This window comes from Numenius arquata, chromosome 2 (assembly GCF_964106895.1).
Source record: "Numenius arquata chromosome 2, bNumArq3.hap1.1, whole genome shotgun sequence".
NCBI lineage: Eukaryota > Metazoa > Chordata > Aves > Charadriiformes > Scolopacidae > Numenius > Numenius arquata.
This window is the reverse complement of record NC_133577.1, coordinates 128059657-128073861: the sequence shown is the minus strand read 5'-3', so window position 1 is coordinate 128073861 and position 14205 is coordinate 128059657.

The following is a 14205-nucleotide window of genomic DNA, read 5'->3' as shown; positions in this document are numbered from 1 at the left end:
TGCAAAAAACCAAAATATTTGCCTTGGATTTTTAAGATGCAGTTTGCAGATTTAATGGTAATAACAAAACACTGACGGGTCAGTGTCAAACCCACCAAAAAACCACCTCTCAACTGTTAACTGAGACTTATTTGATCTTGTCCTCCCCAGAGGACGTCACTCTTCAAAAAAAATTGTATACCTGAGGTTGCCAGGTATTATACATTTCATATTTCTTGGTGGGATTGGAACCATCAGAGCACCTTGGCAAGAGGTGGGAGCAGAGACAATATTAGGGATTTAATATCTTTTGGAAAACTCCTTCTCAGATGAAAGATCATCCAAGTATTTTTGGTGATATCATGTCTCCGGTCGTATCAAGGAAAGAACATTGGTATTTTTTGTTGAGCAATGCATTCAAAAATATTTTAAAAGCTTTCAGGTTAACATTGTTTTGTTATTTTATTCATAGCAGTCTCTTGATAAGATCAAGCCTTCCCATTTTTAAAAAATAAATGACATTGAGAGAAGAGCATTTAGTAAGTTAGGAAAATGATTCATATTTTAGTAGATAAAATAGCCTGGGAAGATGTCCAGATGCTATAGAAATCATTGCTGCTACTGCTGTGGACAAGGAACACTGCTGAAAATACATTTTAAAAAATTAATAAGATGCAGATGATAAGGCCTGATCATAAATGCAATTTAAATACTATTAAGGCATTAATTATATTCTTTTGATATATCACAATGGATTTTGCATGGGATGAAAATTTCTTGCAAAAAACCGAAATATTTGCCTCGGATTTTTACGATGCAGTTTGCAGATCTAATGGTGTTAACAATGAGGAGGACATTCCCAGGGGAAAGTGAAGTCCTGTACTCTCCCCATGTAAGCAGCTCCTTCAGGCCACACATCCTACAACTTCAGAGTAGATCATCTTTATATAAAGATGAACTTTGAAATTCATCTTTATATAAAATAATCTTGAATAAACCAACTGCCTTTTGCTGCCAACCCTTCCTTTTCTTTCTTTTTTTTTTCCCAATTCCTCAGCATCACCATGGAGAATCTCTCCATGCTAAAGAAGCTCCTGATCTGATGGCAGCTTGGGTTGTGCCGGGGTGGGAGTGGAGAGACCCTGAGGAGCGATGAAGGTGTCAATCCGCTGCGCCTGGCACATGGCATCCTGAGCTGGAAGGGAGGATGCCTGAGATGCCAGCAGCCTCCCAGGGCAAAGGATGTGGGGACCCCAGCTGTACCTTCCCCATGTACTGTGTGGGGTGCTGCAAATCTGCCTCTCGTGTCCAGAAAGTTGCAGGATCAGGGACAGGACACATCTTTTTGGTGAGAGCAGTGATGATTTCTCAAGTGCTAAGCTTGGTTCTTCCCATACAGCCAGGAATGTGGAGGTCCCTGACATTTTATAGCATCAGATCGTGGGGCGGAAGATGAGGATTCTTGCTACTTGTTTTTGAACCTAAAAACCTTGCTTAGATTGCACAACAGACTGATATTTTAATTCTGTTTTGGCTAATAGCTTAAAAATAGCATATTTGTGAGAATATCTCTAAAAACAGTGGGCTGGGTCACAAACCAGATAGTGAATAATTACTAATTAATCAACCATCAGACTAATAATGGGCTTTCAGTTTTGCCAACAAACCCCACTCCTAAATTGCTCCCTCATTACCAATAACTACCAATTTAGAGGCTGTGTTATTGCACTAGTTTTATTAATGTCACATTCAGAAGGATACTGTAGCAATAAGCTGGCATAAGGCTGTAAAAAGAGGGTTGCTGTACATATTAATAATGTATTTTATAGTGCAGTTTAATATTCTGAATACAAGCTGTCTTGCTCCATAATCAGAAGAGGAAAAAAGCAATCCGATCAATGCCTTACCTATTCTTACAGTGGCCAGCTAACTGGAGTCATGGTGATATATGTGGGGGTAATATCTTGTTACAAAAATCTTGTTATTAAGCAACACTATTAGTTCTAATTTGTAATTAGTATTAGTATTTGTAAGCTTAGTAATATGTTCCTAAATGATTTATAGGGTGGTGTTTTTTTTTTTTTTAAGCAGGAGATGTCTGCAGTCACTCCAGGAGATCTGCTTCATGGCTGATGAGGAGCTGGGAGGAAAGAGGTGATCTCTGAGCAAGAGGATAGTTCTCTCATTATGTGGGTTTAGTCTGAGGCTGTGCACAATCCTTCCTCCAGGTCTTCTTGTGGGAAAACCAGCATCCCAGATGCTGAAGCTACAGTGACCAAGGAGCAGCCAGGAAAACTGTTGCTGGATTTCCCCATCCTGGCTCGAACCCATAGAAGTCTCTTACTTCTCACCTTGGCTGAGACACTTGATTCCCAATCTGCAAACATGTAGAAATCTGTACAGTTTGGGGGTTTAAGCACTTCTATGGGTTCGTGTCTTTGCCCGTAGTCATAAACCAGGCATATTTTGTAGCATTTCCCTACAACAACAGGGTGATGAAGGAAGATGAATTAACAGCTGCAATATACTCTGATGATATAATGAGAGACCCCAAAGAAATACTTAGGAGGAGGAGTCTTTGCCTTTGCTCCATATAACCATTGCCTTCCCTGCCTCCATACTGACCACCAGTGGTCTTAATTTAGCTGCTATTAAATATACACACCTGGCTTTGTGTCCTCTGGGAAGGAGGGATGAAGAGCTCCTCAGAATATTCAGTTGCAAAGAGACTTGGACAGATTAGATGGATGGTACACCACGGGCAGCTTGCTCTGACCATCCTTACTGCAGAACCAACCACAGCTTGAGAGCTGTGGCAAGGACACCAAAGCAATAAGACATGTCTCCTGACCAAGCATGGTCAATCCAATAGCATAACGAAAGCATCAGAATCCTCAGGGTCATTCCTTTGCTCCATGTTTAACAACTTGTCATGATGGGATGAGATGCTGAGCTGTCTGTGGGAGACTGTGTATGTGACTCCACTGTTTCCCTTCTGCTCTTCCTGGCTTGGAAAAGGAAGATTTCTGGTTCTACTGTCAGCACAGCTGCAACATCTGTTTCACATGTAAGTAAATTGTAGATCAGGGTGACCTGCCAGAGGATGATTGGCCCAGGCAGGTGGACCACCCAAACCATGCAGGAAGGTGAGGAGAAAATTATCAGCTTTGGAGCACATGCACAGCTCCCCTCACTGCTGGCAGCTTAGCTTCAGCTGGGGGATCAGAGAGGTGAGGATGGGAGGAGGTGGCACAATGAAGCATGCTGAAGGGGTAAGCATAGATTTGCACTTAAAAACCTTGACACCCATCCAATTTTCCCTATTGCAAGACAATTGTTACTGCGTGCCATGTAAGCGATGGGCTTTCAACTGTAGCTGCAGCCATTAATTTAACAAAAATGGCAGCACTTATGTTCCTTTCCAGTGGAACATAACGTTTGTGTGTAATGACTCTGATTATGGTCCCCACTTGCTGGTGATGGACCGGGCTCTTCCCATTCCAGCAAGCTCAGGAACGAGGCTGGAAAACTTCAGTGTCAAGGTGTATAACCGGGATTTTAAAACTACTGTGAAGGTTTGTAATCTGGACTAGGTCTTCAAGTAAATTGGCTTCTAATTAGAGATGGACAGGAGTAGAAGGTGCCTGAAGTGAAGTCCAGGCATGGATTTTCACTTGTAAACCAGTGTGTTGCAACTTCTATTTAATGGTGTTTACAGTGTTTTGTTCTTGTTACGGACTGCTGACTCCCGTATTTGAGTAAGATGAAGTAGCCCAACTAACACAGTCCTTGCCAAGTTTCTCACTGAACAGACACACTGAAACGTTTACGGAAAATTTACAGAGATCCTATTGCATAGAGCTAATATTCTTCATTATTATAGTGAAAGGGGATGTTTACTGTCCTGTTGCAATGGTACTTAGCAGAAGTTGGATGAAAAGATCTCAAAAACATTACCCTGAGGAAATTACCAGATAATCACCTTGTTAAACATATGTTTGGTATTATAGTTTAGTTACTTTACACATTAATTTTCTAAGCAACTCTTAACTGCATTGGCTAATTAATTAAAATAACATTCTTAGTGGCTTCATAGATCACTTCAGTCAGGTTTACCACACTATATCACTTTGCTGATGATTAAAAGCAATTCCATTCAGCTGGCTTATTTTAACTGAATGGTTGAGGTTTGTCTTCTTTATACTTACATTTCCCTGATGCCCAGATTTCAGCAGGGAGAACAGGAATGTCCTCCAAAGCTATTGAAGGTCCTCTGGAGGAACGTTTTGGTGGGGAGGGACCAAAAAAAAGGAATAGGAACAGAAAGTCACTGCTTGTATGGAAATACCTCCTCCCGCCCATTCTGTGCAGCTTCCCTCCCCACCTCACCACCGCTTGCAGTTTGCTTGGGGCTGGTGGCTTCACAGCTTTATTTGCTCAACAAGTTGCTAAATCAGAGCGTAGCTGAGTGCTAGGAGGTGACTTTCCCATGACAGACAGACTTGTTCCTGTAGGGACAGATCCTGGCTCCTTCATGCCACCAGAAGAAAGTGAACCTGGATCAAAATCTAATTTAAAAAGGAAAAAGATGAAGGCCGTGCTGTTATTAAAGGCAAATCCCTGCAGATCTCTGAAGATATAGCTGTTGTCTAATGGAAGCAGCTAATAAACCGAAAAAGCCACATAAAGGGAAACAATCCATTATTTATATGACAGGCGAACTGCATAAAGACTCCTTATCAAGTTAACATTCTGGGCCAGATACTTCCTCTTCTAATCTTCAAAAAGTCTAATAAATAGTCAGACAGAGGTTTGTTTTTTATTCAGTATTTCTATTCGCTAGGTGAGCACCTGCCATTCCCAAAGAGTTACGCTCCACATAATTTACATTACTCCTGGATTGTTTGGCAATATTCCTTCTCAAAGAGGCTACTGACAATAAATTAGTACTTTTCAGTGATTTAGACATTTTTATATGTTTCTAATCTTCCTCCCCCCCCCCCCCCTTCATTGTCAACAAATTCAAGATTTGTTACATTGTCAAGGTTCTGGTGCTTTTCTTTCTTTATTGCTGTATATTCTGTGTTTTACTGGCGAGTTCAGTGGCTCCTGATGTGACACAATAATAACACCTTTCTGCTGGATATGGCACTTCTCTGAAGATCTGAAAATATTTTGTAAACTTTAATTAACTTTCTAATTACTCACTGTAATGTCAAGCTAGAATCCTTAAGGCATTTTTTTCCAAGTGCTGGTGAGACATATTCACCCAGGTTGACGAATTTGAGGTAAAAAAATCATCTACCCTGCTAAGTGTTTGTGAACTCAGGCCTTTGTGGGTGAATGGTCTTGTTAAGAAGGTAGAAAATAGGACAGGGAAAGACCTCAATAGGTCATTTAGTCCCTTCCCACCTAAATCTATTGCATAAAAACCAATCCTGGCAGACTACTTATTTATTCTACTCTTTTAAATATTTAAAGATTGTTACTGAGTCTCCCCTTCAGTCATCTCTTCTGTAGATCAAATGTCTCTCCTTGAAAGCTACATGATCCTTCACTGTGCTTCTCCTTTCAAGTTGTTTTAGACCAGCAGTGGGAAGCTCAAAATATACACTGGACTCCAACAGGGGCTTGAGAGGCACTGAATGGAGGAAAAAGAGGAGTAATGACAGCCATCACTCTGTTCCCGATCTTGAGAACAGGTCCAGAGTTATCCTGAGCTTTTCTAGCTCAGAGTGAAGGATCAGTTGATTAAAGGCCATCTCTTAATCTCTTCTTGGTATACTGTCTACGGTAAGGAAACCATAATTTGTTGGAGTTGTTAAGTATTACAGATAGATACACAAACAAAAGGACACTAGGACTGCAAAACTCCTTTTCGGACATTGAGTCCTTTGTCCATAGTTATTCAGGACTTTCATTGTTCCAATGTTTGGAAACCTTCGCTTACCTGAACGCTCCTGAAGGGAAAATCCCATTGCTTCCTCAACTCATAATGACTAACCCTAAAAATATATCAAGCACTCTCCCAAGATTCAGAGCTCTCAACAGAAAGTGAAGTCAGCAACAGTTGACAATAGTCAAAACATCATGTAAAAAAAAATCATCCTGGAAGTTGCCAGATGTTTTTGGATGATGTTCTAGATGTTTTAGATATTCTTAGAAGTTGTGACTATCCTCAACTTTCACAGATACCTTTTATGTAGGTAGTGTACCTATTTATTATTTTACGGTAGAAGACTGGTTTACAGTATAAATGTTTTTCAGATTAGACCAGCATGTCTCTCAAGGGTCCACAGTAAGGTCTAAGGAGGGAACCTAGGTGTTCTGATGCCCGGGCCTATCTTCTCAACACAGGACTCTCCTTTCGTTTTCTGGATTTTGAAAAAGAACCTCTCACACCTTCAGTCTTAGAAATTAATTTATCAAAAAAACCCAAAACACCTCTCTGTAAGGGAAGAGTAAATCATGGATGTATTAGGTGAGATACTTGCTTTGATGATATTTCAACAGTTTTGAAAAGTACCAGTGCACACAAACATGCATATATCTTACACATCTGCACACACAAACGCACACCTCCACACTTACCACCACAAACAGCAGTTAAACAACTATATTAAAATTTCTAGGTGAAGCACTCAAACGTTCAAACATTTCTTTACACCTTTTCTTAAGGATCCTTAAGCAGTCCTCATGTAGTCCTTTGTGGATTCGCTTTTTAATTACAGCCATATGAGCCCTCTTTTATTATTCAGTGAGCAAATAAAATAAGAACTATTATATGATGAATTGAACTGAATTGAACAGAGAGAGCTTAGGTTTGTCACATGGGAATAAAAGCTTGAGAAATGTACCATTTGAGATTTTTTTAACTTCTTTTTAAGAGGTTTTCTTGGATTGGATCTGAATGGGGTACGTTCTGATTTTTGCTTAGCTCACTCAGGCGGCTTTTACCTTGCAAGTTCACTCCTGGGATCTCAAAAAGGTTCATATCCTTCCCTCTGTTAAACAGAGAAGTAGACTAATGCACAGCAGAAGGCAAGAGGCCTGCACAAGACCCATGGCAGAAGCAGGTGTTGAACTGACCTCCTCTGACAACTGTTCGCTGGAGTTCAGCAAATATTTGAAATTTCATCTCTGAACTAGTAAAAAGTGCTGCATTCATTCTGTGCTCCGAGCATGAAGCAGCTCTCCGTGGGACGCACTCTCTGCTGGGAGATCGCAGGATGTCTTTGCAGGAACGACAGCCCTGATGCTTTCATAACTCTTTTCTGTCTACAAACCCTCTTTGAGCCTATGGTCTTATCATCCAAGCACACCTCCATATGTGCCAATACTACGTACAGGGCTGGGGGGGAGGAAGAGGCAGATGTTTTTTATATTTACAGTTGATCTAAAACATATTGGTAAACGTCAGTGTTTTACATGGGAAAGTTTGGTCTATAATGTAAGAATGTGTGTCTGCATTTCAGCTGGGGCGTGAAAAACACAGGCATCTGGTGGAGTTTTAAATGCCCCCTGGATGCTGCTCTGGAAGGGTATAGCTCCCACAATACATTCCATCTCAGCTCCAACCTCATGTGGATGCCTTGTATAGCCTGAGGCATTACACATGCCCCTATATACTTTGCTTAGGCAACTGGATTTAACCCTGGGAGAGAGCAGCAGTAATGTCACTGTGGCCCAGGGGAAGTTTTCTGCTGGCTTTCAGGGTCAGGATTCTGTGCAGAGCAACAGTTAGTGGACCTCAGATTTAATGCTAGAAAACGCAGAGTGATTTGCTGTGGGCTGCTTTACTTCTTCTCCGTGACACAAAGGCTGGCACGTCCCTGACAGTGTGATCTGTACCCAGTTGGTTTCAGCAGGAGTTCAGCTTGTATTCTTGAAGGATGAGGAGCTGGAAGCTGCCTGAGGCTGTGATGGCTGGGAGGGACCTTCCCCAGCAATGGCCATGGTCTTCTCACCTTCAGTAGTCAGACTCTGGCATTTCATCCCAGGCGGGGGGCTGATGTCCACCCCGTTGTCCTGCCACCTATCCATCATGAAGGTTTGGTACAAGCCATAAAGAGAACAGCAGAAAAGGCTGGTGTGATGAGAGCACGACCAGAGTCATCATAGAATCATAGAATTGTTTAGGTTGGAAGGGACCTTAAAGATCATCCAGTTCCAACCCCCTGCCCTGGGCAGGGACACCTCTCACTAGACCAGGTTATTCAAAGCCCCATCCAGCCTGGCCTTGAACACCTCCGGGGATGGGGCATCCACAACTTCTCTGGGCAACCTGTTCCAGCGTCTCACCACCCACATCGTGAAAAATTTCTCCCTACTATCTAATCTAAATCTCCCCTCTCCGGTGTGAAGCCATTACCCCTATCACTACACTCCCTCATAAACAGTCTCTCTCCAACTTTCCCCAGAAATGGGGTTGGAGAGAGTCACCGTGTTATCAAAACGCACCTTTGAGTCTGTTACCCAAATTACCTGTTAGTGACAAATCATTGCATTCACATAGGAGAGCCAGAGTCAATGCCAGTCAGTGTGCTGAACTCTGTAGCATGTCTCAGAGAGCAGATTATTTGTAATCCATGGCCCAGAAACTCTGGCTATCATTTCCTGAGATGTTGTTGCAATTCTCAAGAGATAGCTGGGTGACTCCGATGGTGATATAAGGGTAATTTGGCCTTAGAACTCGAGTCCCCTGGAGACATCTGATCATGTGAGAGACCAGGGTTAGTTTTTATAACAGATGAATTTATAGCCTGAGAAGAGAAGTGAAAGAACATGAGCACTGGAAGGAAAAAGCAGAGGGTAAATAAAAAGAAAATAATATTTAAAATGCAAAAATATCGTAACTTTTAGGCTACTAATGTAACTTAGGAGCTCATGACTTCTGAATACATTAAGAATAATAAATTCTCTTCTCCGATAGCAAAAATACTTTCTCTCTGGCAAATATCCCTGGCTTAAAGCACACATTTATTTGTAGAGTGGTTTCATAGTAGCTCCAAAGTATAAGGTTTTTCTTCTTAAGGCTATAAGCTCTGTGTGATTTAGTGCTGGGAGAATAGATCACAGTTTAATTAATTATTTTTTTAATATGAAAATGCTAAATTCATAGAGACAAAAAATTTCTTCATTCAGAAATCTTTAAGAATGAGTTGTAATTTCGACTAAAACACTAAAACTAAAGCAGAGGTATAAATGGCTTGGATTTTGGGTCCACAGCAAATTTAATCCTCTATATTTAGTTTAGGAAAAAAAAAATCACTAACAGATTGATTTACGTATAATTCCTCCTGCTGTAATGCAAATGAATCGCTGCCAACAGACCAATACTGATGAACAAGATGACGAAAATTAACCAGTCCGCCCCATGCAAAGCACAGGACCAGAAAATGCCTCCAACAGATGCCCAGATCTTCAGGTGCTCTGAACGAATTCAGGGTGGACCTACTAAATATCTGCTCCTTCCAGAAACTGCAGATCTTTCCTTATGCATTGTCTATTCTCCATTAGAGGTTCAACAAAAATAAGGCTGTTTGCCACCCAACACCTGTAGCTCTAGAATATGCTCCGAGAATAATAATCAGCAAGTAGCAGTTTTCATTCCCATGTTGCACAGAAATTAAGAAGGAACGTGTATTCAGGTGAGGAAGGGGAAGGTGTGTGAGTCTGTATATTTAAGTAATCAAAACTGTAATTACATTACAACACAGTTATGAATTTACTTATTTTGCTCTCATGTCATTGTCATGATTTCAGCAGGGTTTGCCCAGATTTATACCATCATTAATGATAGTAGAAATCTGACCCTGTCTGTGCATGTGTGTGTGTATATACACCATCACTTTTTCCATCTCCTTCTCTCTCTGTCTTCCCTCTCGCTCTCCCTCACATACACACACACACATTTTCTAACCCTGTTTTGTATTTTCCTATGCAGCAAAGCTGCCTATGCTTGTATTGCACCAGTTCTAATACGATGATGAAAAAAATACAGACATCAGACTACTATATACAAACACAGAATAAAAAGGTATGTTTACAGACATCCAGTCCTCAAGATGCAAACATATCACTACACGTAACCATATGATGAAAACACAACATATGGCAACTTAATCATAACAGTAAATAAAAGTAATTTTCTATGTCAGTAGCAGGAGAGGAGCCACCAGACATAATCTGTATTTGTCTCACGCCATAAAGGGTAAATGAGACAAGGAAAGCTGCAATGGACCGTGATGGACTAAGGGACTGCAATGACAAATTTTCTTCTTCCATTTCAGAAGTAGAAATAGTGTGGGGAGCTTTTCTGATCCTTTCTGTCTCAGACCAGAGTCTTTCTATGGCTGAGGAGGAGACACATTCATGAGTTCCCCAGGGAGCCAAGGAAAAGGATTTCTGAAGGCAGAGCAGGGGCATGTGGTGGAAATTGTCCCCTGAGTCCCACCACTCCACATGGGGTTGCACAAGAGAGGAGGAGACCTTGAGCCTTAAAAATCAGTGATGGCTATTCCATCAGCCTGCGATGGTCAATCCCTTCTTCAGAAGCCATATCTTGAGGCCATACCTTGTCTTCACTTGTGGCCCATATCCCACAAGTCAGCGTTCATGAGGAAGAGGTTGGTTTGACCACAGAAGCACGAAGGCTTCCACCCTTTGGCTATTTTTCAACTGAAAACCATAGGCCCCTCTGCTTCCAGCATACACAGGCTGTTTTGATGTCTTTTCCACTCCACTAAGATTTTCAGAAATGGGTGCCTGCTACTAAACTCCTGAAATCCATGCTAACTAGATATGTGACTACCCTGATCTTTGAAAGTAAGTTGCTGCTGGTTCTCACCAGGACTCAATCCACTTTGATAGAGGTCAGTACTTATGAAGCTTTACAATGGGATTTTAGGAGTTTATTTTCAGAAACCCATCCTAAGCCTGGTTCTGCTTCCAGGGAGCACCACAGATCATCATTTAAACAGGAGCAGCTTTGAGGCCTAAATAAAATCCAGTCATCAAGGCCAGTAGGTACCCACAACAAATCCAAGCTGACAGCTGTTTTCTCCAGGGCTAAATTCGTACCAAAGAGTTTAGAAGACATAAGCAACTAATCATCTCATCCTGAGAGAAATTAGTTGAGTATGAAAGGATTAAAGCAACCCTGAAAACTGAGAGGAAAAGTAAAGAAGCTTTTCATAAAACATCTATTTTGATCCTCAGTAGAGTTTTCTTCAGTAGGAAATGTTGTCCAGTCATATTAAAGTCACTATCTGTTCTGCCAGCAGCACACCTCCTCTGTAAAGAAGGGTGAATCTCACACGATGTTATGGAACAAATGCAAATTTGGGGGGATTCATACAACTTTCCTTCACTTAGTCAGGTCAGTGCTATGATTTTACTTGGTATTTAGGCTTCCTCAGTGCAAGATGAGATACAAAAATGCCCTCAAGCAGCAGAGTCTGCATTGTCATCCTTTTTGCCCTATTTTTCTTTTAGATAACTTCTTCCAAAATGTAATACCAGGGCTGGGACACATCAAGGAATAATGATATTTCACTTCCGTGTGCAGGGAGCTAAATTTAGGGCAGTCTGCATTATTATATTAACCTCAAGTCCATGGGGTGGTAGTGTGTGGAGACTGAGAGGTCTACAACATTCTTCCTAGCGTAGAAGTTTAACTAAATGTAGCGTTTCACAGATCACAAGGGCCAAATTACACAATAGCTTGTGTATCTGCAACAGTGTGTTAACAAGAGGAGCTCCACTGCCTTCAGTAGAGCTGAGGAAGTCAATATCAGGTTGGCTTCCACACTCACAAGCAAGATTTTAATTAGGACTACTCAAAAACTAGGATTTCCAGGTCATGGTCTTCCCAGATAAACTGTATCTTCCAAGATACAGGTCAGCTGACAGTGTGACAAACACTACATAATGGGAGGAGAAGCATGGAAGAGAAGAGGAGACCAAAAGCAGAGGTCCAAGATTGTTGGCGTTGGTGCAGCTCAACAGCGATGTGACCCATAATGAGTTATTTCATTTTGCATTTCCATGGACTTATTTGGAATTGAAGCAAAACTGATACTCTTTAGCAGCACGTACAGCTACTGCGAAAGGAACATTTTTTTGTCCGTTACATATAATCTTAGCCCATTTTACAACATAATTGTGCATAAAGCTAAAGAATCATAGAATCATAGAATCATAGAGTGGTTAGAGTTGGAAGGGACCTTAAACATCATCGAGTTCCAACCCCCCTGCCATGGGCAGGGACACCTCCACTAGAGCAGGTTGCTCAAAGCCCCATCCAGCCTGCCCTTAAACACTTCCAGGGATGGGGCACCCACCACTTCCCTGGGCAACCTGTTCCAGTGCCTCACCACCCTCACAGTAAAGAATTCCTTTCTGGTATCTAATCTAAATCTCCCCTCTTCCAATTTAAAACCATTACCCCTTGTCCTGTCACTACACTTCCTGACAAAGAGTCCCTCTCCGGCTCTCCTGTAGCTCCCTTCAGATATTGGAAGGCTGCTATGAGGTCTCCCCAGAGCCTTCTCTTCTCCAGGCTGAACCACCCCAGCTCTCTCAGCCTGTCAAATGCCCAAAAGAAGTATGCCCAGTCCCAACAAGACAGGAGCAGTATGTCAAGCAAACTCATTCTGGTGATGTGAAGGAGGTAATGGGAAGAGGATATGAGTTTTTGTCACCTTTATTACCCTTCTTGAGTGTAGGAGCTATACTCACCCCTGTTGCACACCACTGTTACACAACCCTGGGCTCTGGGTGCCTGCACAAACACACTCACCTGATAAGGCCTGTTTTCTGACCTCAGTCTGTCCAGTGTGAGATGTGGCTTAGTATTGGACAAGAGGTTTTCAGAACCAATGTTGGAGCAGGTTGTAGTCAGTCTAGGTGTGATGTCGCCACACACTGAGATGTCAGCCCTATGCTACAACGGGGCAGCCTCCGAGTACACCACTGAGATTCCGTAAATCTACAGGCTGTAAAGCATTTTGGCGTGTCCTGGTGTCTTATGCCACGCACGAAGACCCGGCTGAGCATTGTGCATGCTGCACAGGTTGTGGAAGAGGCTTTTAACTCCCAGTCTTTAGTGCTGAGCTCTTTTCAAACTCAGATTGAAGTCAGAACAATCTTTGCCGGGAGTACTTTCTGCTGATTCTTCATCCATCCGCTTTCCTTACTTTTAAGTGCCTGGCTTTGCAACCTGAATAGTATTATTGCTTTGGCTGTATTTTTTCAGAGGGCTGTAGAAAATGTATTAGGCATTTGAGAACATCTTATGCATATAGAAATTGATGCACTAACAAGTCCAGAAGGAAACCCTGGATCCACAGGTCATTGACTGTATTTTCCAACCTGATCATCTCCTTGAAAGACAGAGAAATCACGGACAAAAATATTTTTAGTATACAGGTAAATTTTATTAAATGTTGGCCAGTCTCTGTGACAACATTACAGTATATTTTGTGTGTTACAGTAGAGGATAAGGGAGTGTTCCCAGTGTGACTTGGCTACATCCACTACTCCTCAAGGTCCTGCTCCACAATTGTATTGGCAGAAAGGCCATCAGGAGCATCAGTAGTGATCTGATTAACTCAAGTGTACTTGTTTCCTATCTAGGCAGCTTCAGTGTCTAAAGCGCACTTTAAGCGTTACACTTCAAGGAAAAGCAAAACTAACCCTTTGTATTACATACCAGAAATCACAGTGCATCACACGTAGGGGCAGTCCCAGCTGTGCTTCTGTCCCACCGTGCCATTCAAGACCTTGCTCCCAGACAGACATAGCATGTTTGGTCTCTTTCATTGTCCAAGAAAGCAATGCCTAAGTTACGTTCGGTGCCATTAAACTTATCTATGCCCACATGCAGAACCACTCAGATGATACACTCATCATCACCACCATCTGCCCCCAGAAACCCGGCTTGAGATCCCAGGGCCACTTCATCATAGACACAAGGCAGAAATGTCTCCCCTGAAAGGCTCTGGACTGATCCTCCCTAGTGCCCAGGCTGCTGTGGCACTTAACTCTCCTGTGGCACCACAGACCTGTGAAGACCTTATCTACAGAGATGACAAATAAGTTAGGTTGGGCCTATGTCCCACCAAAATCTTGTACAACTGGGCATCTGGAAGATAGTGCTGAAGGGTGAGTGAGAAATAGCAGCCTTTTCTGCTCATTTTGCTGAGAAGGTCTCCACACATCTCA